The sequence below is a fragment of the Vanessa cardui genome, chromosome 2, assembly GCF_905220365.1.
Source record: "Vanessa cardui chromosome 2, ilVanCard2.1, whole genome shotgun sequence".
In the NCBI taxonomy this organism is placed as follows: domain Eukaryota; kingdom Metazoa; phylum Arthropoda; class Insecta; order Lepidoptera; family Nymphalidae; genus Vanessa; species Vanessa cardui.
In genome coordinates, this window is record NC_061124.1 from 13,399,496 (window position 1) to 13,427,389 (window position 27,894).

At 32.3% G+C, this 27,894-nt stretch overlaps 1 protein-coding gene across 1 annotated transcript in view; it reads right to left on the minus strand.

The window, feature by feature from the left end:
* LOC124535540 overlaps positions 1–27,894 on the minus strand; it is a 77,164-nt gene that overhangs the window by 48,078 nt on the left and 1,192 nt on the right. The gene's annotated exons all lie outside the window — the stretch shown is intronic.

The window sequence follows — 27,894 nt, forward strand, 5'->3', positions numbered from 1 at the left end:
ATTTCTTATTAAGTTATAAGCCCATAATTTAAATTTAAATGCCTTTCTGTCTGTTCTATCGTTGTAGCTTCTAAATTGTTATAGAATCGTGATTGAGTTTACTTTAATTATCTATAACAAACGTGATATAGATTCGAGTCAAATATCCATGTAATATATTAAATCAAGCTTCGAGGGTAATCGTTATTAATTACCCTAAATTATTCTATAAGAGCAAATGCTTTAAGTGTTTTACTATTTAATGTTTCAATTAATTATTAAAAATGGCAACACCGGTATGACGTTACTTGGTAATACAAAAGTTTGTAAGTTCGAATTAATTGATATAACGAAAAGAAAAAGGTAAATAAATAAGGCAAAGAAACACTTCCGAGGCTTTTATGAACTGACTTTCGTAAATGATAATATCTTATTCGACATTGACACGCCGTCAACGTATCACTTTAAAATAAAACTAATGTTTATAAATCGTTCTATCGTCCCAAATTAATATAGCCTCGGAATGGGAGCAATTGACCATTATCAGCGTATCTTCGTAATTTATGGCAGCACTTTGAACTGTTGATAGTTAATATTTGCCGCAAAATACTGGCATGCATATGCAAGTACACAGCTATCTGCGTGTCGATGCATTCCGCAATCAAACGTTGCATATGCTTTATTAATCAACGAGAATTGTTCCTACAGCTTTGAACGCGTTGGATACATTTCTCTGGTTTACCATACAAGTAATATGCATCCTATATGACCCGATATAAAGGCCATAAAAGTTTTATTAGATTCCACATGTATCACGTGTTTTGTAATAAAAGCAACAAGATACAGTAGTGTAACCTTCAGTTCTATTTCATCGATACTTATATCACCCACGTTTCATTTCATAATAATAATATCGTGGGCTTTGTCCTTAAATTAAAAATGATTTAAGTTAATGATATTTGTATTGAGCAATTATAACAACATTATGTAAAGTTCAATGGGAAATCTATGGTTAGTTTTATTTCAGAACATATTTGAACAATTCTTAATATTCGTCTACAAACCGATCTTTTGTTCCTGTAGTGAATATTGCAGCAAATAGTAAATTTAAAATAGGAAACAGGCTATCTACTAGACGCCAGATCCATTCTCTGAGTTGAGCAACCTTTTAATCACACTAAAAGCTTTCAGCATTCATTCGAACGTACTTACCTATTTGTGATTGTTTGTATGTTAACAAACAAAGATTACATTTTGTCGTTACGGTAAGATAAGAACCATAGACAATATTTTTACTTTTGTAATAGACGAAATTGACAGCGTCAATAGTTTGTATGGATATTAGACAAGAATTCTTTTGATTCAGGCTTAACCTTTTCGAACTAAAATGTAGTTCAAGAGTATAAAATTCTAAATAAAAAAAAATAAAAGAAACAAGCGGACATTCCAATGATAAAAGTCGTCATCTTTGATCAAAGACATTTCTATAAACATTTCTTTGCTAGTTCAATGACACGGTACAATTTCATTACTAGAAGTGTCTGAGTCTTTTGACGGGTCAGCTCACAAGAGAGACTAAATCTCTTCTAATTATTAAATAATTCTTTGTGTAATAAAAATAGCTAATTGTCATAAATCAACGTTGTTACATAGAATTCAAATAACATACTCGTTGTTCGTCTTACAAAATCAGCTATTAGACACATGTAAAATTTAATACTCAGTTTTACGTTGACATATTCAACACGTGAAAGTCTTAACCAAGACTTCGCAAGTAATATACTAAAGGGCAGATTTCAAAGCGTTGTTCGAAGCTTTTACTCGCTTGCAAGAGAAATGTACATTTTTATTAACCATTGTTCGCGTCTGGAAGACGACTGAACTGTTCGGTGCCTACGTAAACGATAGTTTGTAGTTTTATGCACTACTATAAGTTAAAACTAAACCCAGGACAGACAATGAAACTCAAATGAAGAGTATGTTCTTACAGAGAAATAGCAATTTTGTTGAACGGTTAAGAGGCGTTTTCGGCTTAGATAATACTTATGTACAATATAAAATATCTTTAAAGAACGAATTCTTAGTTAATCGCCAATATTAAACGAAGCCACGATTTATACAATAGCTCTTTTTAATTCTACATATTTAGTAATGTAAGTGAATAAGTAAAGTAAACGTTTCTTTTTTTTTAAACGGTTAACATAAAAATAGCCTAAGTACTACTACACCAAAATAAGAGTAACATTTACCTAAATAAGTTTCTTTCATCTTGGTATCCGTATGATTTTGACAGATGTAGTGCTATCTCTTTTGTACAATCTCTGAACTAAATTTATTTGACAAGACTAAAAATAAATTAGTCTCTCTCTAATCCCTTGTCGTGTATAAGGCAAAAAAGATGAGTTATACATTACTAAATTAGTACTTTCAAATTAGTTACAAGTTTTTAATAGCATATATACTATTGATATTAAAATACTTTTAAAATATTTACTATTTTGTTTCGTAACGTCATTATAAAGTTATAAGTTCTATATTATTTTTATAATAAGCCTATATTATATCTGACCGTTTTAAAGCAATGAACTCATAATAAGTATGACATTGCAACTACAAAAACATACAAAAGTCACACCAATCAACCGATTTAGCTTAAGATTAAACGTCTTCCTAATTTTTGGTTCCAGACCAATACATTCGAATACTTTTATTAACTATTCCTGCCACAGGAGGAATTAAGACAAATTGACATTATCATTTAATTAACGGATATCACAACGATATACAAAAATAATAATCTATGATATTCATTACGGATTCGGGAGAAAGTAGCTTTTTCAATGTTGGTGTAATTGGAAAACAAATGAAAGATTCGTTTATTCTTACTCCTTCGAATGAGACAGGGTGTCATTTTTATTATATGGATATTTATTTTTTTAAACGGTCAGTTACCCTGATAATTGTAAAATAAGTCATAAATCAATTATAATAACTCGATTCATTCATAATTTATAACGACAACATTTAATGATATTAACGATATAAATGTAAATATAACCTCCTTACCGAAGCAATACATAAATTACGTTTTAATTCATTTAACCTATGAGGAAAAAATTATTAATTGTAGTATAAAGTAGAGTGCGTTAACCCGCACTTAACCTCTGCGTGTTAATCACTCTGTGCAGGAAATGTCACTTCAGAAGATCGTTAGGGCGCATATATATGACAGGATTTCCATGTATAGTCTTTTAGTCTAGTATAACAAAGTTGAATTTTAACATTCCTTCAAATAAAAAATGAAAAATTCGTCACAAATCTATGGACTTTTTTGTAGTGTTTATTTGACGCGGCCGTCGTATATTTTCACAAATGACACGGTGACAGCCTTCATGTCGGTTTAATATTACGTTAATACCGCTTTAATTTTATTTCTAGGTAAGCGCTTGGAATGAGCAAATTATATCCATATAATTATTTATTCTATTTACAATATTACTTTGAATGTGTGATGTTTTAAATACCAGTTAATAACGTTTTTAATTAAAATCAATTAAGTTATGAAGGTTGATTGTGTGTACTAAGACCTTTTTTACTTTTTTATAAAATATGAATCGTACTAAGAATTGAAAAAAAAATAAGTCAAAGTTGATCCATGAATAAATATCGTTTATTTGTTATAGCTATACTGTATATCAAACCAAATTAAGAAGAACTCGTAGATCAAAAATTAATATATCATCACGAAATTCCAAAAACAACAGAAACATTAAAACTTGTTTGCGACGATTTTATAATTATGTCAGAACACCGTACAAAGGGTTAAACTCAAATTATTCAACTTAATGAAAGCGACGTGTCGACAAGTTTCATACAAATTGGAATTGTTCGAGAACTAAGATTACGAGTTCGGTCGCCATTTACGACACTGCATTCCTTCGACTTTAAAGAGTTTAAAATTAGAATTTGAAGAAAACAATATTCTAACTTTAAATTTTTAATCTTTGTGCTATTAAAACAAAGACAAAAATATATCTGTTAAAAAAATAATCACATTTTATTTTCTTTATGAATTCAGACATTTAATAGGTAAATTAAGTATAAAGTAAAAATAGGGTTTAAATCTTAAATATAAATAAACTAATCATTAATTTGTCAGATTTATGTTGTCATCATTAATAGACGTAAAACTTAAACAATACGAATTATCGCATTGTTCATTGTTTATTATTCTTATCAAAAATATAAAATAATATAAAAAAAAACAATTCAGTTTATGTAAAACCGTCTGACCTATAAAACCTTTTTCAAGATTATGCTTTATAAATATGAGGTCGATGCTTCGGCTTCGAGCATTTCTAGGTGAAGTGGTACTGTTCACCCTTTGTGGACGCGACAAGATGTAAGGTTACCTCTACAATCGAGAAACGGCTTATCATAGTAAATTATAAGGTATTTGTTTTTTTTTTTAATCAATTTAATCAAATGAATAATATATAGAGTTTTCGCTTACCTACAAATTATTCCAAACGTTTCTAATTCATACATTGCCAAAACACTTTCATCCATAGGACAAACGTCGTACCTTAAAAATCGCCTGATGCATTATAATTTTATTTTTAATTGTATCTTCTCCCGCCATCTTAGAATTCTAATGACTTAATATAGCCTGTCAGTTGGGGAATGTGAACACAAACATTGGTTAACAGTTTAAAAATGTTAAACAGATAATAAATCATAGAGATAAAAATATATTTGATTATAATCATTTGTCGTTCCATTACACGACCGGTCCGTATCCGTCGTCGGTTATGTTTATATTAGATGTCCATTTGTTTCTATATGCGATGCATCAAAAGTAAGCATTACTGCGTTTCATTTCACTATAATTATCGTTGTAATATATGAATTCGTAAATAGGTATAATTAATTATATTTTTCTGTGGAGCGATATTAGTGTATGCAAATCGTTATTATTTAAATAAAATCGTTATTTGATAACGTTAATTATTTTGATATTCGATTTTTAAATTAATATTTTTAAAGGACCAAATATATATATATTTTGATAAGTATATTATTATAACGTTTGATAATAATTTGTTTGATAATTATGTATTTAATAAGTTATGGCTATTATTTCTGTGCGCTTACGATGACTAAAAATAAGAAGTACGTTCAAATAACATTTGGCGATTTGTAAATAGTTTGCAAATTGTATAAAACTCTATAAAAAAATAACAAAATGATCATTATCGTAACAATTGAACAAAAAAAATAAAAGGACACATTCCTAAAATACTTTACTTTTTTGCCAAATCCATGAAGCACATCTTTACCTGTAAAAGAAAAAAAAAACACATAAATATACACAGGAATTTTATTCTTATAAACGGTAAAACGCTTGGATGCATCGATTATATTCGCTTGCATTATTTTTCATTGTTGCCACGGGTACAAAGCGTATAATCCACGTGAAATCACTTAGCTTATCAACAAGTACCCAAGGACCGTATTAAGGGCAAAGGGATTAACGGTCAGATTACTCCAACGTTCACATAAAACCATATAAAACTCAATCGATCAACGTGATACGCATGTCTCGTATTGTGTAGAATATAGTTATACCATAGTCTGTAGGAATGTTTCTTTATAAACTAAATATAATGTAACAATTACACACCCTAATATCATAAAAAAAATTGTATCTTATTACAAATGTAATAAGACACATTTTTAAATAATAGTAAAGTCTTTTCAGATCAGTACTTAAATTCTTTCGATATTCGAATAATCTATAACATTCTACTAATATCGACCGCCCAAACTCACCCAGCTGACATCCAGCTGTTTTTTTTTTCTTTAAGAATGTGTACTGGTAAATGAGTACGAGAGGTACAACTCAAACACACGAATTAACCATTCTGTACCATTTCACTATAATTTTAATCTCAACTTATAACGTATATTTAGAAATGTCAAATAACTCCGTGTTATCTGAATTATATCACGCTTTACGAAAAATATATACAAATAATATTTTATCAAGAATGAAAACTCCAGACATCGATTTTTTTTATATAAAGAATCTTACAAAATATTTGTACAAACAGGAAGGGACCCCACTGTCGGTCCCGTGAATAGAAATGGTGTTTATTAGCCCATTGCCAAGTAATTTGAGGAGAGCCCAACATTGAATAATACAAAATCGGGGAACCGCGGGTTTGTCACAGATTATATCAATTATTATTGAATAAATTTATTTGAAGTTTGAAGAAATGTTATATTGTAAGAATTATTTTGTATTGAATGATTTTTGTTTATTCAATTACAACCCGGCTTCTATCGGTAAGATCTCTAAACACACCTCGGTATGAAAATATAATTTGGAACACACTTTCTGAACGCACCCGTAAACGTCAAACATGGCCTCCCGTTGATCTGTCATATCATTACATTACATGATGCATTTAATATCGAAATATCTCGATTACATGCGATTTTTTTATAATTATGTTGTCGACAAAATAAGTTATTATTTTTTAACGAACTATAATTGTCGATAGGGTAGAGCTGCAGGAAATTATTAATATTGATTGACATATTATGTTCCTGGCTTCAAATTAGAAATCCATAATTGTGCATAAATCATAATCACATAAATATTAATAAATGTTTCTATTGAACTTTAGATATTCTTAAAAGGCTGAGAAAGTGCTGGTTACACGTTAATATAATCTCGAGCCGCTATCTTTAGCGTTGCGTTGCGTTCCGGAGGTGTGAAGTAAACAAAGACAGCGTAGCGCGGTCAATATCCCACCGCAAATAGAAGCGTTTGTCATGCCCGCGCCGCTCAAAGAGTTGAGTACTGGCTTAGGCTGAGTTAGGAGGAGACTTCATAGCACAATGCGTTATGCGAGGATCTATCTCATCAGATCATATATAGGAGTTGCAGTTACTGTATACATATTCATTAAATTACTTATAAAATTTATTATACATACTGTTAAATCGTATTATGAAATAATTAAACAATTACTATTTCTTAATTTTATTATTTGTTTATTCAGAATTATTTCAGCTGCCATAAGTCTCAATGAAAACCGATTAAAGTATATTTACTTTCGTAAGCCTTCATTAATCTTACGATAAAAATCTTGACAGTTTAAGTCTTTAATTGTCTATGGTGTTAAAGTTTTTGTACAAACGATATCCGTGTAGAACGTGTGAAATGTAAATGCACATTTTTATTGAAACGTTCCGCATCCCGCCTCCCTCGTCGCCACGTAGACGAAGCTCTCGACGCCGGCAGGGCTGCAAGTACCCACCCTTCAGAATGCATAAAGAACGACGCATAATGTGGATCACTCGGTGTCTGCAGATCGAAGTGCCAACGATGTCATTTGAAAAATACTTTAAGTTTTAAGAGCGTAATCTATAGATGTAATATAATTTTAACCACGTCTGTAATGCATTGCATAACACAAAAAATATAGGCACAGTATACTACGATTTTTTATCAGCGTTAGGAAATGCAGGAAATATCTTATGGTGCTTTCAAAAAAATAGACACGTGTACATATTTTCACACATTATTACTTATATGATACGCGTTTAGTACTTGTATGCTACGAGTGTAAAATTGAGAATACTTTGAAATTAAATATCATACAAATTATAATATGTACTTGTGAAAGTGTGAGTGTTAGTTTGGCTTTCTTGTATATAACAGGTTTTCTTTTAGTCGAATGAATTGATGTACTCTTTGCATAATTTATGGACCTGTGACAAGTCGTACAATTCGTACCAAAAGAAAAAACGTAAATACACAATATACACAATACACATAATACAACAAGTCGCACGAGGGAAATATTTCAATACTTATTTAATACCTACGTGAGAAATGGTAGATGGTACAATTATCTATATCCTTTGATTAAAACCCACTTATTTTATCCACTGGAGTAGTGCGGCGTTACAAAGTTAATTAGAATTAATTCCTTGATTCTACGTAATTCGTCAGCTATTTGTCTAGCGGCGTGTTTCAGTTCTATCTAATCTGCATCTCGTCGCAGACGTCGGTACATTGTTATGTCACGGCAAACAATGCCGAGGCGGCCCTAGTGTAGGACTAATACTCTAACGCCCTGAACAACACGTGCACTCTTCATATGTGGCAATTTTTATGTTACGAAATGATAAGGAATTTACTTCATGACAAGTTCGTAATAGAAAGAACGAACTGGATATGATTTGCGATGCTTAAAAGAGAGAAAGAGATACGAAAGTACTATGTACAGGGCCGTATTTAGGGGAGGGCAACCGGGGCAACTGCCCTGGGGTCTCCACATTAGTGGGGGCCACAGTTTTCATGTTAACAAATATAAATATAATAATGTTATTTCATATTTTAAAAGTTACCGATACAAGTAAATAAATCATAGCTTACTGATTGAAATAAAAAAGTAATTAATTCATGATAATATAATTATTAGGTTGTTTACGCTTCTGTTTGTCTAGGGCCCCCACTGCTTTGTGGCCCGGGGGCCTCCAGACCCTTAGATCCGGCTCTGACTATGTAACATAATGTAGCCATTTTCAATGACCTCATTTCGTAATATACGACTGAATAGATTTCAGGCCCACTAATGACAGTACCTGTTTTCTGTTGCACGGGAGTGTAAACACTACCAACTTCCAAACATTGGGCTCAATCAAGGAAGTATTCACAGAAAACAACCCATAGATCTATCTACATTAACGAGCCAGTCAAAGTCACTTTTATCTTTGTCTTCTAGAGAAAGTAAAGAAGATAGAAGAATCATAAACAATACGACTTGGCAATACCGCACACACGAAGACAGTTCATATTATTTCCATTGTCTATGTGTAGAGCGAGAACAAAATATTTCAAAAGTTATAGCATATTTCACAATTAATACGTAATTAAATTCCACTCGAATAAAAACTCATTCAAATTACTCGCACCGATGAAAACATTACAAAATTCTATTTATTGTTTTAGAACACCATTGACCCGGACACACGGCCAGCTGATCAAAGAGGGGGCGATTTGTTTCAATGCATTCCTTAATTGAAATAGTCGTAATCAAAGTCGGTTTGTGTAAATTGTAATCCCTCGCGGTATCAACTGTACTAATAAAAGAAAACACTTGATCAAACCGAAATGCCAAGTTAATAAAACGAAAAGAATTTTCTAGAAATGCTTTACACTATTAATTATACAGTAATCTACATATTTTGAAAGTTATCGTTGTTGTTATGACAGTACTTTGTTATAATTGTTTGGTTTAATATTATGTTAACAAAAGTATAGCCTTCCGTAATACTAAAATAATTGATTATTTTTTTATACTTTTTATTGACGCATTTACAACATAGTTAAAAATGCTATAGTAACTGTAAATTTGTTGTTTGATTCACATTTTCACAATTTCGTTGGTTTTCTCACGATATTCTTCTTTGCCAAGGTCAAGATGAATTATACATTATATATTATACAATGACGCTTGCCTTAGATTGATCCGCAAACATCGATGAAGATGTACGTTCTAACCACTGTACTTTCTCGGCTTATAATGATTTCATTACAAATCAAAATCGCTTGGATGAATGTTTAATTTACCATTTGTACAAAAAAACCGGGCGCTCCTAAAATAACTAAATACTGTTACTATTTACTAATATTTCACTTTTAGTATTCTTCGTTAGAACAAACCAATAAAATTGTAAAATCAAACGTACGCCTTTGTTAACTTAACTTTTGGAAATCGATACTTGCTAAATTCTCCGTCAACGAAAATTAATGTTTTACTGAATAAATCCTTATTTGATATTGATATACGAATACGAATTACGATTTAATAAATTAAACTGTGAGATCTTAGTAACATGTTGATTTTAATGGAATATCTTACATTACTATTACAATAAAGTAACATATTTTAAACGTCACGTAGTCAAATAACAATAAAATTTCTCATTAACATATTATTCATTCAACAGGTCAGATCTGAGACATACAATTATAATACATTAATACGAATTGCGTCAACTAACGAACGTCGCAGTGTTGCAAATTGAAAAATAAAATAAACATTAATTTTAGAACCAAATAAAAATTCAACGAGCGGTCGAAGCGGCGCCACTGGACGCGATAATAAATCAGAATAAGTCTGCCCTTGGTTTGACTAATAAATCAGTCTTCCACATGATATTCAGAACATGGTTTGCCGTTTGATTAAAGTCGAAAATAGATTTGAAATGAGAAAGAGATGGCGAACCCAACGTGTCAAATAATGAGGTATTGGTGAATCAGTCCTACCTGTTCTGGAGCTTCGTAACCGTTAAAGGAGAGGACAAAAACTTTTGCTACGTCCTTAATAAAAATATTTTTAAATTTTTATAATATATTTTTTTTATTGTATTACCATTACCATTGGATAAAAAAATATTTTCAACGAAATGATAAATATTTGAAATACATAAATATTTTTTACTAAGCAAAAATATTAAAATATATGATTTTTTTTTATTTATTATATTTATGAAAACAATGTAGATACATATCAGATGAGATACTACGTATAAACATATATTTCAGTTCTAGAATTGACTATAGAGATGGCGGAGGTCAAACGGGCCGCGATGCGAATAGTAATTGCAAAAACCGGTTTAATAAAACACTTACGATAAAAATAAAATCATAAATTGTTTTGAAGATTTTACAAATTATCGATTTTAATTATCATAATAATATAAAATAATATCTAAATGCAGCCTCGCATATTATATTACGAGTAATTTAAATTATATTATCTGTATTTAAAAAAGAACACATGTCATAAACTTTTCAATTACTAGTTTAATTATTAACCACGAATCAAATGGTCGTAAAACGCTAACAGTTATCATATAAAAAGTTTATAATATACCTAATAACATAACATAGGTGCCTCTGTAGTAATAAATTGTTTTATTATACCTGATGTATGTTCTGCGGTCATCGGCTATATTAGTTTGTAGTGACTTGTGAGTTGTGTGTTTTGGTGTGTCTTGGAATATATTAATTATCTTCGTTATTTTCGTTTAAAACAATCACACGGTATATACAACAGTATCCATTTCACTATACTAAACATTTTGAAGTTATTTGCATATGCAATTTGAGTCAGACCGGCATTGAAACAAATTCTAGCATTGTGTAATTTTGAGTCACGTTTCAATCACGTATTGGTTACCTAGTGAATAAGTTCAAATGTACAACTGTTTTGTTGGATCGGCCTTGTAGAACTGTGAAGAACCTCGGGTTTAAACCTAGGTTTTCTTGAAACAGATACCTCAAAAGTTATTTTGTAGATCCTGTGCTTTACAAAAGAGTAAAGCGGTTAACTCTGCGACTGAACTGTTTCCTTTTTTGTCGTCTCATTATATATCGCCTATATTGCATGTTATTTTAGTTTCGCAGACATTTGGACAACTGGTTCTGTGTAATTGGCTAGTCTTCCTTAGAAATGATCGTTATGGCCAGTCAGGTCATCACTACGATAACCAAGAGTTATTAATAATTGAATAAGTGGAACAAATAATATCTTAAAACAAGTACAATAAAAAGAATTTTACATAAAGGTTACGCTACTAGACATTATTTTAGGACGCATTATATAAACTACATTGTATGCCGTACGTCGTTATTAGCATTGAAATTCCATATAATTACCGTTGAAGCGATTGTCACAGATAATAATTATGAGGAAATCGTTGCAATTAATTTATAATTACAATTGATCGAGTGACATCTAGCTCTTCAATAACTAGAATGTACAAAATTGATTTACAAATAAGGCAATAAAAAATTTACGACTATTGAAATTATAGTCATTCGACAAAAGCTTGTGTTAAATCAAATATAACTATAGATTTTTATTATATGTAACTTTGTTGTATCCGTGATTTAATTATGAAATCACTATAAAAAAACCATCTAAATATATATCTCTGTTACTAATATTCTAACAAACAATTTTCGCTTTACATTGTCATAGGAATTAAAGTTGTCGGTGGGTATAACACTCACTCGCACATTTAAACTAATGCACACTAGAATAATATAACCAAAACAATAAATAAAATGTAATACTTATCTAAATTTTTCCTTATAAAAATATATTTTTTCACGGGCCCCTTAAGCCCTTCTAGAAGTGTTACAATAAAATCGTGTTAAACACACAGATACCTCATCGTATTTCGACGCTTCGCTGCGCAGCTGTTCTGTTTTTATCGCGGAATTACTTACACTAATGCGCACGGCATTAGCTTGCTTGTAAACAGTCTCGCTAATAATAAGTTTTCGAGTGCCTACCGTGAAAATTACTGAGAAACTAATAGCTACTTTATCGACTTTTATCGTAAAGGATTATTATACTATACGAGGAAACTAGAATATTGTTGTACATTATACTCTCAGTTAAAGTATTTTTGCATTTGTGCAAGATACGAGTACAAGATAAGGATTTTATTTATATCAAACCAATATTATTGTAGTTAAAATGACACAGTAGTAGAACTAGTGGTAAAAATGGGTTTTTATGTGAGCATATAATTTGGAAAACGTCGTGAGGAAATCTGTGCACCTCGCATGACTTCCTCCATGTTCCCTAACCTATTCCTTAAGCCTGCACATGCACAGCATTTACGGGATTACTTACTTATTATATAAGTAGGTTAATACTAGGAGGATATTATTTTTAAATCCTAGTTATTATGCTGTGGTATAATTTACAAATGAAAGTGTAACATATAAATTCAAATGACGTTTTGGATTCCACTATTTTATAAGTATATCTTAAAAGATCATTCAACCAAAGTCATTATTCAACATATATGTATTCATAGCTATACGTATACATATATCCGCTCCGGGATGTCGACGGCTGGCATGTTTGTGAAGATACTCAAGCATTCTGTTTACAATCAGTCTTCGTTGAAGTTTGCTCGATTTACGAGAAGCATTATAATGGAAACCGACGATGAGCCATCATTCTTGGATATACAAAATTTGGTGCGCTGCTCATTTCCCTGTTTGAGGCAAACCACATTATGAATGCGAAATAAATCCCATTCACTAGTTGTAACTGAGAGTGATGATACTTTATCAGAAGGAAAACCTATGTAAACAGTCATTATAAATTACGAGTAATTAGGTAGTTGTATACAAATGATTAAGACCTCATCGTATTTTAATTCATAGTATCTTTTATTGTTTATTTTAATATTACAGTAAGTTTTTAAGGTTCCGTACCCAAAAGGCAAAACGTGATACTTTTACTAAGACGCTGTTCGTCCGTTGGTCTGTGCGTCACCAGGCTCTATCTCATGAATTATATTTAGACAGTTGAAATTTACACAGATGTTGTTTTTCTGTTACGATTTCAACTAATATTACTGTAACACAAATTAAAACCAATATTTGAAATGCTGTTGTATGGGAACAACAGATATGGTTGTTTGCCAATTTTTTTTAATAATTGTACCGAACCAATCGTACGTGAGTCCGACTCATAGTATATTAATTTTTAAGTTATATAGTAATTTATGTAATATTAATGAAATTAAACTATTAACCTATCGCCAATGGATATACAATAATGAGCTCATTTCCCCGTTTAGGGTAAACTATTAAATCGTAAAGGTCATGGGAATTTATTTTTAATTCACCAATAATAATAACTCGTCCATCCATCTTATGCGTTCGTGCGCCTACTTCCCGTATACCCAAAGCTTATATTACTGAGGGTGTGTACTGTATACCCCATTGCATCTAAAAAAGTGTTCTTTGGGGTTCAAAAAGTATTATCTCTAATGTCAGAATATAAAGGAACTGCGGTCTGTTGCACCAATGTAACATATAAATGATAAAGGCGAAAGTTTTTATATTTTGTTCCTCACGCTCGAAAGACTTAACACATTAATGAAGTATAAGGTAATTATGTAAATAAGAAAAATTATCTACATGGCATATAACACAGTTTTATTAATTTATAACGAGGGAAAATACAGAATAGAACAATAATCCTTTAGGTTTTATATATATTATGGTGTTGCTACATTGCAAAAAAAAAAATAACACTGGAAAACGATTCGCTTGATACAATTCCGTCAAAAGAGTATAGATAAAGATAAAAGCACAATTTCATGGACAACTGATAACCGTTGAGTGATCGTAGATGTAATATAGATACGTGAGTGTTTAATGTAACAAGTGGGAGTTCCAAAGCGATGTCAGGGTTTCAGCACCGGCAGTTTGAAAATAGATCAGCAACTAGGTCGTTTAGCTTTCGATCGCGTATCTATGCATCTGTGCTTGCGATATTGCCAAAATTTATATGAATTGGGTACATTTTTGTGTGCTTATTTTTAAACATTAATTATTAAAATATTTTTACTCATAAAAAAACTTTTTTTTTAATTCACTTGTCAAGATTTTTTTTATCTTTGTTTTAAAACAATTATCGAACAGCCATTGTTGTTTTTAATGTTGGCAATTTCTTTTCAATCGGATTTATACTGTGTTGCTTTATAAAGAAACTTCCCCCATCGAGAACACAGACCAAACATTTTTTTCTAATTCCAATAACTGATGCAGCTGCGTTTATTTATACTTTATCTTCAACTCGTTCGGCCTCAGGCTACGGGTACGTTTAATATCCACGTTAATTGACGCGGAACCCGCATTCCTTGAGATGAAATCTTTAGGATGTCCCTCGAGTAAACGAACGGAGATTTAGAAATAATCAAATAAATCGCACGACGAGTGAATGTGATTGGTTTTTCATAATTTGGAAAAGAATTGTGGACATAATTTCAATTTTATTTTTTAAGGTTAATAATTAATATTACACATAAATTGTGAGAAATTATGGAAATACTAGATAATAATCGTAAATAGTATTAACGATAAAAATCTTTAGATTATTTTTGTCTGTGACAGCCACTAATAATATTATCACTATGACACTGACAATTAAACTGCTACTGTCATAATGTCAACTGTCAGACCTAATCAGTTTATTTCGTCTAAATTTACCAGTCACTCTGAATAATCTAAACAGACTTGAGTCTAACCTTCGAAGTTAGAAATTACAATTAAAAATAGTACAATATTCAGAATGATTTTAAAAAAGAAAAAAAAAGAAACTTAACTTAGTTTCTATAACTCTACAAGTTTATATTAGTATAGTATTATAGTAATGAAACACGTTTTCAATATATTATAAACGACAATACAGAGAACTGTCTCACGTTAGATAATCGATTTCCGTAATCGGTATTAAAAAGGATTACCTCGTATAAACTTTATAGGATTTAAATACAAAGTATGTATGTCACTAATTATGTAGCCGTATTTATCTTAATGCCCATTATTTATAGGTCTTTATAAAAAAAAAAAAACAATTTTCTTCATCTACTTACTGAGCTATTACACAAAAAGTATTTCTTTTTGGATCTGTTTCGATTAAAATATCTATCTAGGAATTCATTTAAATTCAAAGCAAGGATTTCTTGTTTTATTTTTCCTTACAAGTTGAATGAGCTAAATCAAATAATATGCGGTTAAGAAAATTATTAGTCAGTTGTTTTACAGAAACAATGACAACTATTGTATAATACGAGTAGCAATACCGACTTGTTACACTAAGTTTCCGTCTTGGCAAAGTCAATACATCCTTCCTGGAACACAGTATTTAATTCTATTACAAAATTATACGCAAATATTTATTTTATAGAATATAGTTTATATCAAAATTGAAAACAGAATGGGTCGCAATTATTATTTATGGCGATTATCAAACAAACCCAAGACCAGTGGCGTAGCTAGATGAAGAAGGGCCCCGTCGATAGAAAAAGAATCGGGCCCTCAGCCCCCTTTTCCATCCCTCTTTAACTAATAATTAACCTTTAATATTATAGATACGAAATAAGAAATCTTGTGCTTAAGGGTTAGTTTATAGGGCCCACTGTACTCCGGGGCCCTGGTGCATTGCACCACCTGACCCTACGATAGCTACGCCACAACCCAAGACACTTTGTGTACGTGATCTGCAAAACTTTTTAGGAATAATAATCCGTAAAATACTGTGTTAAGTTTTTTGTTGGGTTTTAAATCATGATTATTAATTTCTTTTGTTGTATGCGATTATTACATGTAGGACTCCGTGAAATCTAAATTTTGAAGTTACGTCTAAATTGTTTTTTGAATAAACTAAAATAAGGATTCTATCCGTCCTAGAAGATACTTATTCGATTGACCTTTGATTTGGACAGTTCAATAGTTTTTATAAAGATTTTTTTTTTTTTTTTTTTTTTTTTTTTTATGGCATAGGTGGCAAACGAGCAGGAGGCTCACCTGATGGAAAGTGACTACCACCGCCCATGGACACCTGCAACACCAGGGGACTTGCAGGTGCGTTGCCGGCCTTTCAAAAAGGAGTACGCTCTTTTCTTGAAGGTTCCCATGTCGTATCGGTTCGGGAAAACCGCCGGCGAAAGCTGGTTCCACAAAGTGGTTGTGCGAGGCAGAAAATGTCTGAGAAATCGCGCTGTTGTGGATTTTCGGACATCAAGGTGGTGCGGGTGAAACTTAGAATTTTGGCGAGATGTCCGAAGGTGAAATTCAGCAGCCGGGATTAATCCGAACAATTCCTCGGAACATTCCCCGTGAAAAATTCGGTAGAAGATGCAGAGTGATCCGACATCTCTACGCAAAGCCAAAGGATCAAGGAGATCGGAAAGAGCTTGATCGTCGATAACTCGAGCCGCTCTACGTTGGATGCGGTCAAATGGAAGGAGCTGGTACTGGGGAGCACCCGCCCAGAGGTGAGAGCAGTACTCCATGTGAGGCCGAATTTGCGCCTTGTAAAGTTTAAGGCGATGGGCCGACGTGAAATACTGTCTCGCCTTGCTGAGCACGCCCAGCTTTTTTGAAGCCAATTTGGCTTTGCCTTCCAATTGACCGCGGAACTGAACGAGGCTCGAAATATCAACGCCAAGTATTCCGATACTACCTGTAGCGGCTATCGGAATGTTCTCAAATCGTGGAGATACGACAAATGGTGTTTTTTTAGCGGTTAACGCGCAAACTTGCGTCTTTTTGGGGTTGAAATGGACTAGATTTAGCCGGCCCCAATTCGAGACTTCGTTTAATGAAGACTCGATTTCAGACACAAGTTTGTTCCGGTTCTCTTCGACGTTTTCCCGAGAAATATTAGCGCGGCCGGTGTATAAGGTGTCAACGGTACTGTCGTCTGCAAAGCAATGAATGTTCCCGATTTGCAACAAATCATTGATATGCAGAAGAAACAGAGTGGGTGATAGAACGCAGCCTTGTGGAACACCAGCATTGACGAATTTTAAGTCAGAGCATGCACCGTCGACAACGACCTTGATGATCGTTTAAAAATTTCATTACATACATCCGGAGGAAACAGTTAACATTCCATTTTTGAATTGGTGTAAACGCTGACCGGTGTATCGTCAGTCATGTTCTCAGTTGTCCGAAACTGCATTACACGGGTAACGCCATTTATGACTAATAGATTGCGACGACAAAAAACTTACAATCTAACAAAAGTGTCGTAATTCCACACCGTTATAAGTTTCTTTGCGAATAATCCCAGTGGAATATCAACATTGTAACATAGACGATAAAGTTGAAAATAGTTTGTTTATAGGATACTTGCGGAGGCGGCCGGCGCTTTTGACTGAGCGAGATAACATCTACATCGAGCAGGTAGGCTTTTATTACAGCCCCTTAGTCCCTAACCACGATTTTTAGTGTTACATATCACACGGGTTCACATGAGAATTACAATTATACGATTATGATTAAGAAGTTAATAAAACCTCAAAACAAGAGTTTCGGATCCGATGGATAAAAAAGTACATTCTGTTTTTATTTATATAAAAAATATATATAGCTTTATATTTATGAAACCATATTGAGTGATTGTTCTTAAATATATCACTTACGCCTGTTCAAATATTTACTGCACTTTTATGCTTGATCATTATTTTGTCATTCTCTGTAATATAATAATGTATTCAGTAGAAGATTTACATAACACTACTACACATACACTACACGTGCATATTAATCGTCAAGTATATACCATAGCTATTGAAACATACTTTTATTTAGGTTATTTATTTATTATCTATATTGAATAATTTCGATTGAAGATAGAAGCAAGCGTAGCACTTATACCAATATTCCTTTGTCTCAATATAAAAAAAAACATGTCGATGTGAAATCGACTAATTGTTTTTCAATTAGCGCATATCATGACATCGATCAAAGTACATTGAATGCTTGTAATTGTTTAGGAATTATTCATTTTTCGATACGTGTAATATGACGCTTTGGTGCAAAATTGATACAAATTGACTTCTAATATTAACTTGCTTGTACTAATAATAATGAACCGTATTCCCTATATATTAAAGGTCATAAAAACAACTTAATTTACTATTGAGCAATATGAACCTTATAACGAGGGCGATAAGGGTCTTTGCGAGGCTTTGTCGGGTGCCTATTAATAAATAAACAAACACCGCTCGCAACTAGGATGCTTTGCCAGAGATCCGGAAACAAAACAGTACGACCGCGGCAAATATTTGTCTTGTGAAGACAAACAGTGCGGAGACAGTATAAAGGACCCTTAGCAGTCAGGTACGGCAACAAAGTGAAACTGCTCATTAACTGTTATACAAAGATCTGCATAAGATAGACTAATGCATGTTGTTTTTAGTATATACATGTATTTTTAAATTGCAAGAACAACGTTCTTGTTAAGTCAGTCGCACTATAAATGTTTAAAAAAAAAATATCTAGTGTTCAGTTCAGAAACATTTTTAGAAAGCGTCAATTTTATTGTGACATACCGCCTTTCATTCCTTAAGAAATGTAAATATAATAAATAAGGGCATTGGATATTATGACGATGTATCTAAAATTGGTTATACTAACACAATAATTAGTACAGCAAACATAAAAATACGATAAGATCTATCAGAATATTTACACCAAGTGTAAGTTGGTACTTATATGGACAGGTGTATAAATAAATGAGAACTAAACGGCTTATAAAAGGCGAAGGTCAATGTTCGTGATCTGGAACCAGATCGAATGGAGGTCCAAGGTTTTCAATCATGCCGGCCAAGCGCCGGCGAGATGAACTGCATTCCAGCACAGTCTTTGTCATGTTAACCAAATAAGTGGTTCATTATTATGTTATTTTAACAAACCATAGCGCAACCGTTTACGTCGTCCATTAAGTGCCTCTTTTTGTCATCAACACGAATACCACATACCACAATTAACATAGTAAAAGATTCAAATCCTGTACCGAGGAGCACTGAAAAAGGTTACGAGCCGAACTGAGCTGGTCGGTCGGACGACAAAAAAACGTATTAATTATTTATCACATGCTTCGTACCAAGGAAAACAACGTGAGGTTGTTAGCATAATGCAAATGAATAAATTCGTGCGCGAATTCGGTGTTATTATCATAAAGGCACGAGTAGGTAAGAGCGGCAGTCTGTGTCTCAGTACTCTTCGAATTTATTACTTATGTACCATGCATATATACAATGGAATATTTTTTGTCACAATTAGAAAATAAATTAATTAATAATTTCGAACCGATTGTTTTTTAATTTAAAATTGTAAATTTTGTGTTCGGAATAAATAATCGAGAATAGAGTAGCCGACATTCTTGAACGTTTGCAGAAAGTTTTGCAACATTTCAAAACACATTCTCGAACTAGACCAGTGTATCGAGTACTCCTCAGACCCTTATGTAAAGAGACTTTTGTCGTACATTTGGCACACACTGACTACTCAATACTCGATGCTGAAGTAAATACAGCTGTCGGCCTTCCTAACGCATGCAATGTAATCGATTCATTGATGTTCAATTTATTGATTTGTATTTATAAATATTTACATCGCGTATTGCGTCTTGAATAAATCATGCATCGTTTTCTGAAAACGGCAAATTTTAATCTTCACTTATGCACTTTCTACTCGTAAACGCAAGACAGGCAAAGGTCGAAGATCTTTAATTTTTGCACATGGCAACATTAAATCAGTGACATCACTAAAACTAATAATTCTATAAAATACTTGTTTAGGTTTTTTCAGTAATGTATTGAGGCTCGATGTATCGCCAATGTTGGAATAATTAATAACAATGTAACAACTGCAGCTTTAGTAAAATCAATTTGTGATAAAAAGCGAGAGATGTCGATTCTGGTCCTTTGTGCCGTTCGACGACTTTTTTGTACGTCCGAGTCGCCCACTCGAGTTTTTGGAATTCCTACTGTCCCCCACCACGGGCGCGCACCGCCGGGGGTCCACGTTCATTCATAACGCCGCGTGATGTCTATCTCTTGACACCCTACTAGCATTTGTTTCGACTAGCCTGAACTTCACAGCTAACCCCTAATTGACGATATGTGACCAAAATGCGTCATTAATATAACAAAACTAGCTGTGCCCGCAACCTTGTACGAGTTTGAAATTAACAAAAAAATATTATAGCCTAAGTTACTCCTTATTATATAAATTATCTACCAGTGAAAGTCCCGTCAAAATTAGTCCAGCCATTCCAGAGATTAGCCAGAACAAACAGACAGACAGACAAAAAATGTCATTTTGGTATATGGACCGTGTATGGACGTATGCATTGAGTAACAAAAGGCAATTTTAATATTACAAACAGACACTCCAATTTTATTATGTGTATATAGATATCATATCTAAAACTGCTAGTTCTAGCGGCACAGATAAAATATTATATTATTTGTCATTGTTTCGTTACTCTGTGTGTATTTTAGAAAATAGAATCTCACATGCGTCGAACGGAAACGTTTAAGAAAACAAAACGCCGTATTGTTTGGGAAACATTATTGTACATTTTAAAGAAATAAACCACCTACGTTGTCTGTGGTCACCATTAAAATATCATTTTAGTTTAAAATACGAAGGACAATTACTGCAACTGCCATATGGCATCCATACTTCAAAAGATTAAAGGTGTATGCTTGTTTAACTATTGCGATAAATCTTATGAATGTTGTAATATTTAATGTAACTCTTCAACATGCTGTTTTCTTTTCATTTATATATATGACCTTTTTTGTGGATAATCGTTGTGAGATACAATTTTAAAAAAGTAATAACTCATGTTATAATCATATACATTATACATATCAACAGTTCGCTTTTCATGAAATAGATAAAAATACATATAAAAAAAAAAATTATAAATAAATATTTGACAACATCACTGATCGCATACATTACACTGATCCCAACGTAAGTAGCTAAAGCACTTGTTTCATGGAAAGTAACGACGGTACCACTTATACCCAGACCCAAGACAACATAGAAAACTAATAAAAAACTATTCTACATCGACTCGGCCGGAGATCGAATCCAAGACCTCAGAGTGGCCCACGAAAACCGGTGTACATACTCCTCGACCACGGAGGTCGAATAACAATAAAGGAATAACTTATAAGATCTATATCACTATGTCGTACGTCATACGAAGATGCGTATAAAATTGAACAAATGCAAAGAGGCGTGATAGTAAACATTTTCATGCGATTCGCAACAGTCATTAAAGCAATGCGCGGTGGCGTTATGGTCCGGCGAGGTGATCGTCCGGCTCTCACGGCATAATAATTACGGGGCGCACCGCTCAGTCGCAGTTTGTACTTTATAATCCGGCTCTTAGTCTCGGTGACCGTTTACATTGCACCATTTCAACATCCCTCAATATTATATAGAACAAACAAACTTTCTACAATTTTTATCCAATTTTTTTTTATCTTGTAAGCAAAATTCAATTCTTCAGACTGTCAAATTGGTAAAAAAATTAAGTTTTATACGACAGAAATAATAATAAAAGCAAATACAAATTAATACAGGTTTTTTCTCCATTAAAATTATGACCCATACTACATTTTTTTTAAATGATTTGTTTGTTACATCATGGTCAAATTTATTCATCTTTAAAAAAAAAGTTGTTAATTTTAATAGATCTTAACACTTAGCTGAATTCGTGTAACGTACACGATTTTCATAAAGACAATGCAATTCGTAGTGAACAAGCGTTCGGTTACCGTCCGCCGCTTTGTTGTAATGAAAACGGGCTTCACTGCCCTCCGCCTCGCCCGCCGGACCGCATTCCACTCCCATGCGACCGCGTCCTGACTCCAGGACTCACCAAAATGTCTACTTTTTATTATACCGCCGTAACGGGCTACCCTTTTAATACCGAGACCTAATTACAATTCGCCAATCGAAAATCAAATATCACCCCAATCTTTAACTTCCAAGACGACAATTACGATTGGAACAAACTTACGACAGTATCTGTGAAATTTTAACTAGAGTTTCTGTCGGATCCTCCTTCGTGAAATCCGTATTGCGAACAGGTGGTAGCTTTAAATTTTGGATTACATTTGAAATTTATTTGTACCAGTCTAACCTCAAGAATAACCTATATATTCAATTATAGTATTATGATATAATTATAATGAAGTCTTTCAATATAGTCTTTTATTTTAATGAAGACCAGGAATCGCTGTCATTTGTTTATTTATTTATTTTTTTACAATACATATTCAATCTTCTTTCTCTTGGATACTCATATAAACTGAAATTTTATATTTCCTTAACAATGACACAAATGCCGAATATTTATTTATTACTTAACAAATTCTTAAAAATATTTAAATATTTTTTCCTTGCCAAAACTATAAAAAAAACTAACTTTAAATACCCGATATATAAACACAATTTTTATGATTATTTTAAAATAAATTTTTACAATTTTTATTGAATCTATGTTTACTGAAGGAACGTTTTAAATTAAAAATAGAATTAGAAAAAAAAAGAAACAGCGATGAATCTAAGTAGAACAAATAAAAACAAGGTGTCGAACAACTTAGTGACGATCGCGTCAAAGATATAAGTCACGACAGTCGATTCACACGATTGTTGCCTATTCCATTAACTAAATCAGACGATGACGAATCGAGCAGTAAATCGAGATTATAATCATTACGAGCTCGCGGGCTCGCATTCTTACTAAAGAATCCGTGAAGCGATGGAATGCACAGAATCGATTCGAACTCGTTTTGTTTTCGCCACGTCATAACTCGCCCTCGACCCCTGGCTGGCTGTCTGCTTGATCAAAACATTTTATCTGACTATCATATTTGCTAATCAAAAAATCCCACCTAAATATTTTTTTCAAATAACAAAACAAAAAAAACCAAAACCGTAAATTTTCAACATGCTAATTTTCTATGGTCACAGATTATCCAGTTACAAAACCACCATAAGGACATGGACAACGTCGACTTTTAAACAAGAAATTTCAAGAAAATCGATATTATTCCGTAATTGAATATATGAAGCTTGGTTAAAAAGATAAGCTTTTATTTATTAGTAATCGTATGAATAACACGTTTAAATAAATAAAAAACAACAAATATTTTCTGATTGTTCGTTTTGTTCATAGCGTATTCTTGGTTTATTATAATATATTAATTGGTAATGATAAATATTAACAATGTTATTATTTACTTACGTATTATTAACCTTAAACAATCTAGTTGTTGAAATATACCTCTCGAAATCTTTGATTATAACTAGACACTCGCTGACATATTCACAGAATGCATTTATGTTGTTTTATAAATATCGTAGCACGAATGAGAATGAATATTATTGAGTTATTACAATGTAATCGATATATTTGCACAGGACATTGACTCCTTACATAGTCGTTTCTTCAATGAAAACAATTTCAATAAATGTTATTTGATTTGAAAGCATTGTAAAATATTCTTGATATAAGACGAAGGTAAAATTATAAGGTTGAATTTGAGTGCATCGATAATGTAATTTCGAGAAACGTGCGAAACGAGAAACTTAATTTTGTTAAAACTATCGTATTACGCATTATTATATCTTTTCCTAACTTAATCATAAAGATTCTACAAACTAATATTCTAATTAGTATATCCTTACCAATTAGCACTTAAATATTTTTAATTATCTTAACATCTTAATAATGCATTAGCAAGTTTGCATAAATGGAAGGCGGTACGGACAAAAGAGGTTGTTTTTACCGTCTAGACCGGTCTCCGGACAGGTTGCCACCTGCACGCCGAGGTATGTCCGTCGAGTTGGTCCTCGCGATTAATCAGAGATTTTTAATCGTTGTAATTCAACTGCTACACCTGGATCCTTTACTACTCTGTAATCTAGTGCTTATAAAGACGAGCGAGACACCACATTTTTTTTTACAAAACGCGTTGAATTATTTAAATTGTGCAAAGTCATTCCGTTTGCAATATAGGAAAATGTAGTAACGGTTTGAATTGATAGATTGTAAAGTTTATTATCCTAATTATATAATATTCATATCATTATTTGAATGGTCTTAGTGTTATATATTATACATAATTTATGATAAAAAAAAAACTGTTAAGTATGGTATTTAGGCATATATATATATATATATATATATATATATATATATATATATATATATATATCTCTCTTCAATAAACACCAAACATCAACTCAAAAACAGCATAAAAACGTAAGCATTTAATAGTGCATTTGTTCTGTACTATAAGTTATTACATTTTATTAACGATGGCAAGTGTTAAAGAGTCAATCAATCACAATTCAACCCAACTATTTCAATTATAGGGGAAGTGGAAAACACTATTTTTATATTTCCCCTCAAGCTACAGGATATGTGTAGTTGCGAGGTATAAACCACGTGGAACGTTGACAAAACAATTTCGTGCATGAAGGTTTGCGTCAGAGTCGACCTCGGATACTAGCCGATGTTAACGATCAATAATATTTTAAACATATGTACCTATAAAATTGATGCGTTATAAGTTTCCAATGCTTCCGACTCAATATAAATTAATAATAACGATGACGGCTAATGTTGTTGCGCTCTAGACCTACATATATCACATTTTTAGGCTTTGCTTCAGTTAAATTACCCACTTATACACAAAATGGAGTTTAATATAATACGTATATAGTGTGCACATATTTTTAATTTTACATGTCAAGTGACGTTAAGCTCGATTGTTGCCAGCGCAAAAAAATCGCTCGTCTTCGTATGCGGCATCCTGTTTCCCGAGATATTTAAAAGCCTAATTACAAAATAAGAGGTTACGGGGGTACGACACAAAGGATCCGATGAAGCCTGTCACTGATGAAGTTCCATTCAGATAACTTGATTGAAAGGGTTCATGAGAAAATCCGTATAATAGCTTGTATACCCTAATAATGGCATTTCATATTGACGCATGTATTTGCTAATTTGTGCGAACATTCCATTCTAAATACTGCTATGTATAACATTCTTTTCCTTTACGAATAAAAAATATCTACAAAAAAAAAGTAAAACATCGTCCATATGCAACACCTTAATAAAATCATTCATTGATTCGACGGAAGACTTACAAATTTTCCAAGGAAGCGAAACTTGGTATTACTGAATGCATTACAAACCCTACTTTTCCGGTAGGATGTTAAGTGATAAATTAGTAATCACTTGGTAACTAATCAATGATTGCGGGTCATCGACCTATCGAATGTTTACCGAATGTTTTGTCGGCTTGTCAACCTGTTCTCCCACTACACAATTTGTATGACATACCAGTTATTTGTCGAATGAAAGTACTATCCTGTATTCTAGAAAACGAATTGGAGTATAATTTTTAGAAATACCTAGCTATATATACTTTCTTAACAGTACCCTATTCTTAGTACAGTTCTGAAACAAATGTGTATAAGTCTAAAATTCAAACAAAAAATATATGTATTTAAATATATATATTTTTAAGAAGGTTCTTGTGGAGCATTCAGAAAGGTGTTAAAATAATATATTTTCATGAATTGTTACGTAAAATTTTTGATTATTTTTTAATCCAGACTGCTCACACAAAGTGGACGTACGTTATCTTTGATATGTTATTCCTGTGACAGACATGATAGATAGGTTAGTTTAGAAAGTATCTAAACAGGATACACACCTAATGATAACGATACATCCTTATAACTTTCGAGACATGAATAACTTAAGTAAATCTTAAATACATATATCTAGGTAGTCAAATATAAATTTCACAAGGAATCTTGAGACACGATTTCACTACCAAATATGGTAGTGCATTTAAAATTATGAGGGCGTACCACACGAAAAAATATTGTTTATCGTCAGTGTGTAATTAATTTACACTTTAATAACAATAATAAATTTTAAGAAGATTTTTTATTAATGAACTTTATTTTAGCATCCGGAATGCAAATTAAATGGTTATACATTGTTAATGTATTATGAGTATTTTTGTCGAGACGTTTAAATCAAAATTTTACACATAAGAATTAACATTGAATACTAATGTGAATTCTTGTTTTCTCGTAACAAATGAAATAAATACAAATATTTTCGGTCTCATTTGAAGACTAATTGGTAAAAGGCATTTTATATTATTTTAATATAACTAATATAAATATCATGCTAATATAAAATTACTTATTGGTAGACGTACTTAGTGCCGTCATGAATTTAAATCAAACCAGTGAATCATCAGATCCTTTTCCGGTGGTCTAACGACTCTTCCATTCAAATTATGAAACTTGCAAAATATATTGAATTGTTGGCCAGAACATTGCTCACACACACAAATGCCGGTAGTTGGCGCGACAAGTCACCCGTTAGAAGCACCGGCAATCGAGTATTGCATGCTAAATAAGCAAAAGTATGCAAAGTACTCAAGCTTGATACAACGCGCCACGACGCGACGGTGCCAGAACTATCAGACGTTATTGCCTTATTTGGAAACGTGGCATCTACTTCGATCTTAAACAGTGGGTTATCTTTGCAGAATGAACTGGTATCGACGAGATATCGACCTTCGTTAATTACGATTGGCGACAGGTAAATACAAGTATATTTGCGTATAAATTGCATAAGTGGTATGGCTTGTATAATTAAAACTTGCATACCTTTTAACTATTGATCAATAATCTTCTAATCGATTATAAATAACTAATAAATTGAAAACAACAAAACAATAATGGTTATTAAATGGAAATTGATATGCGCCATAGGCGTAGCTCGGTAGAAATAATGTATTAGTTTACAAAAAGGGATAGGCTATCGTTGTAAGACTTCAAAGCTTTTGTCGCCTATAAAGTACCCTGGTTGAAATAAGATCATCTCATTAAATTTAATGGTATTCTAAGAGTACCTACAGGATTTCACGTTCACAGAATATTTTTATTCTCCTTTTAATGTAAATAGTAATGACTGTATTTTTAGTTGAATCCAATAAATTCTAAATTTTAGAAATAAATAAGTTTGTTCATTTTTTAACGTAATTTCTTAGTACATTATAACTTCTTTGTATCTCAATAGACGCAAGTCATATTGCATAGTTCACATTGCCCAGTTAAATAAACAGTTTCAGGCATAAATTTATGATCGACCGACTTTCATTTTAACATTAAAATGGTCATATTTCAAAATGACATAATTATCGTAAATTTCTACAGATGCCTGAAAAGCGTGTCTAAAATCCGAGTATTTCGTACAAGAAGCTCGCCTACGCTCACAATACCTGTTTATTGACCATGTTTTAGCTTTATGAATGCTTTCTGACACCGGGTCCAATATTCTGTTGGATATTCAACTCTCTGCTGTATTAAATAGAATATGCTGAGGTCATGTTCAAGATGGATCACAAAGCTTATATTTGGTTCGCAGAAACATTAGG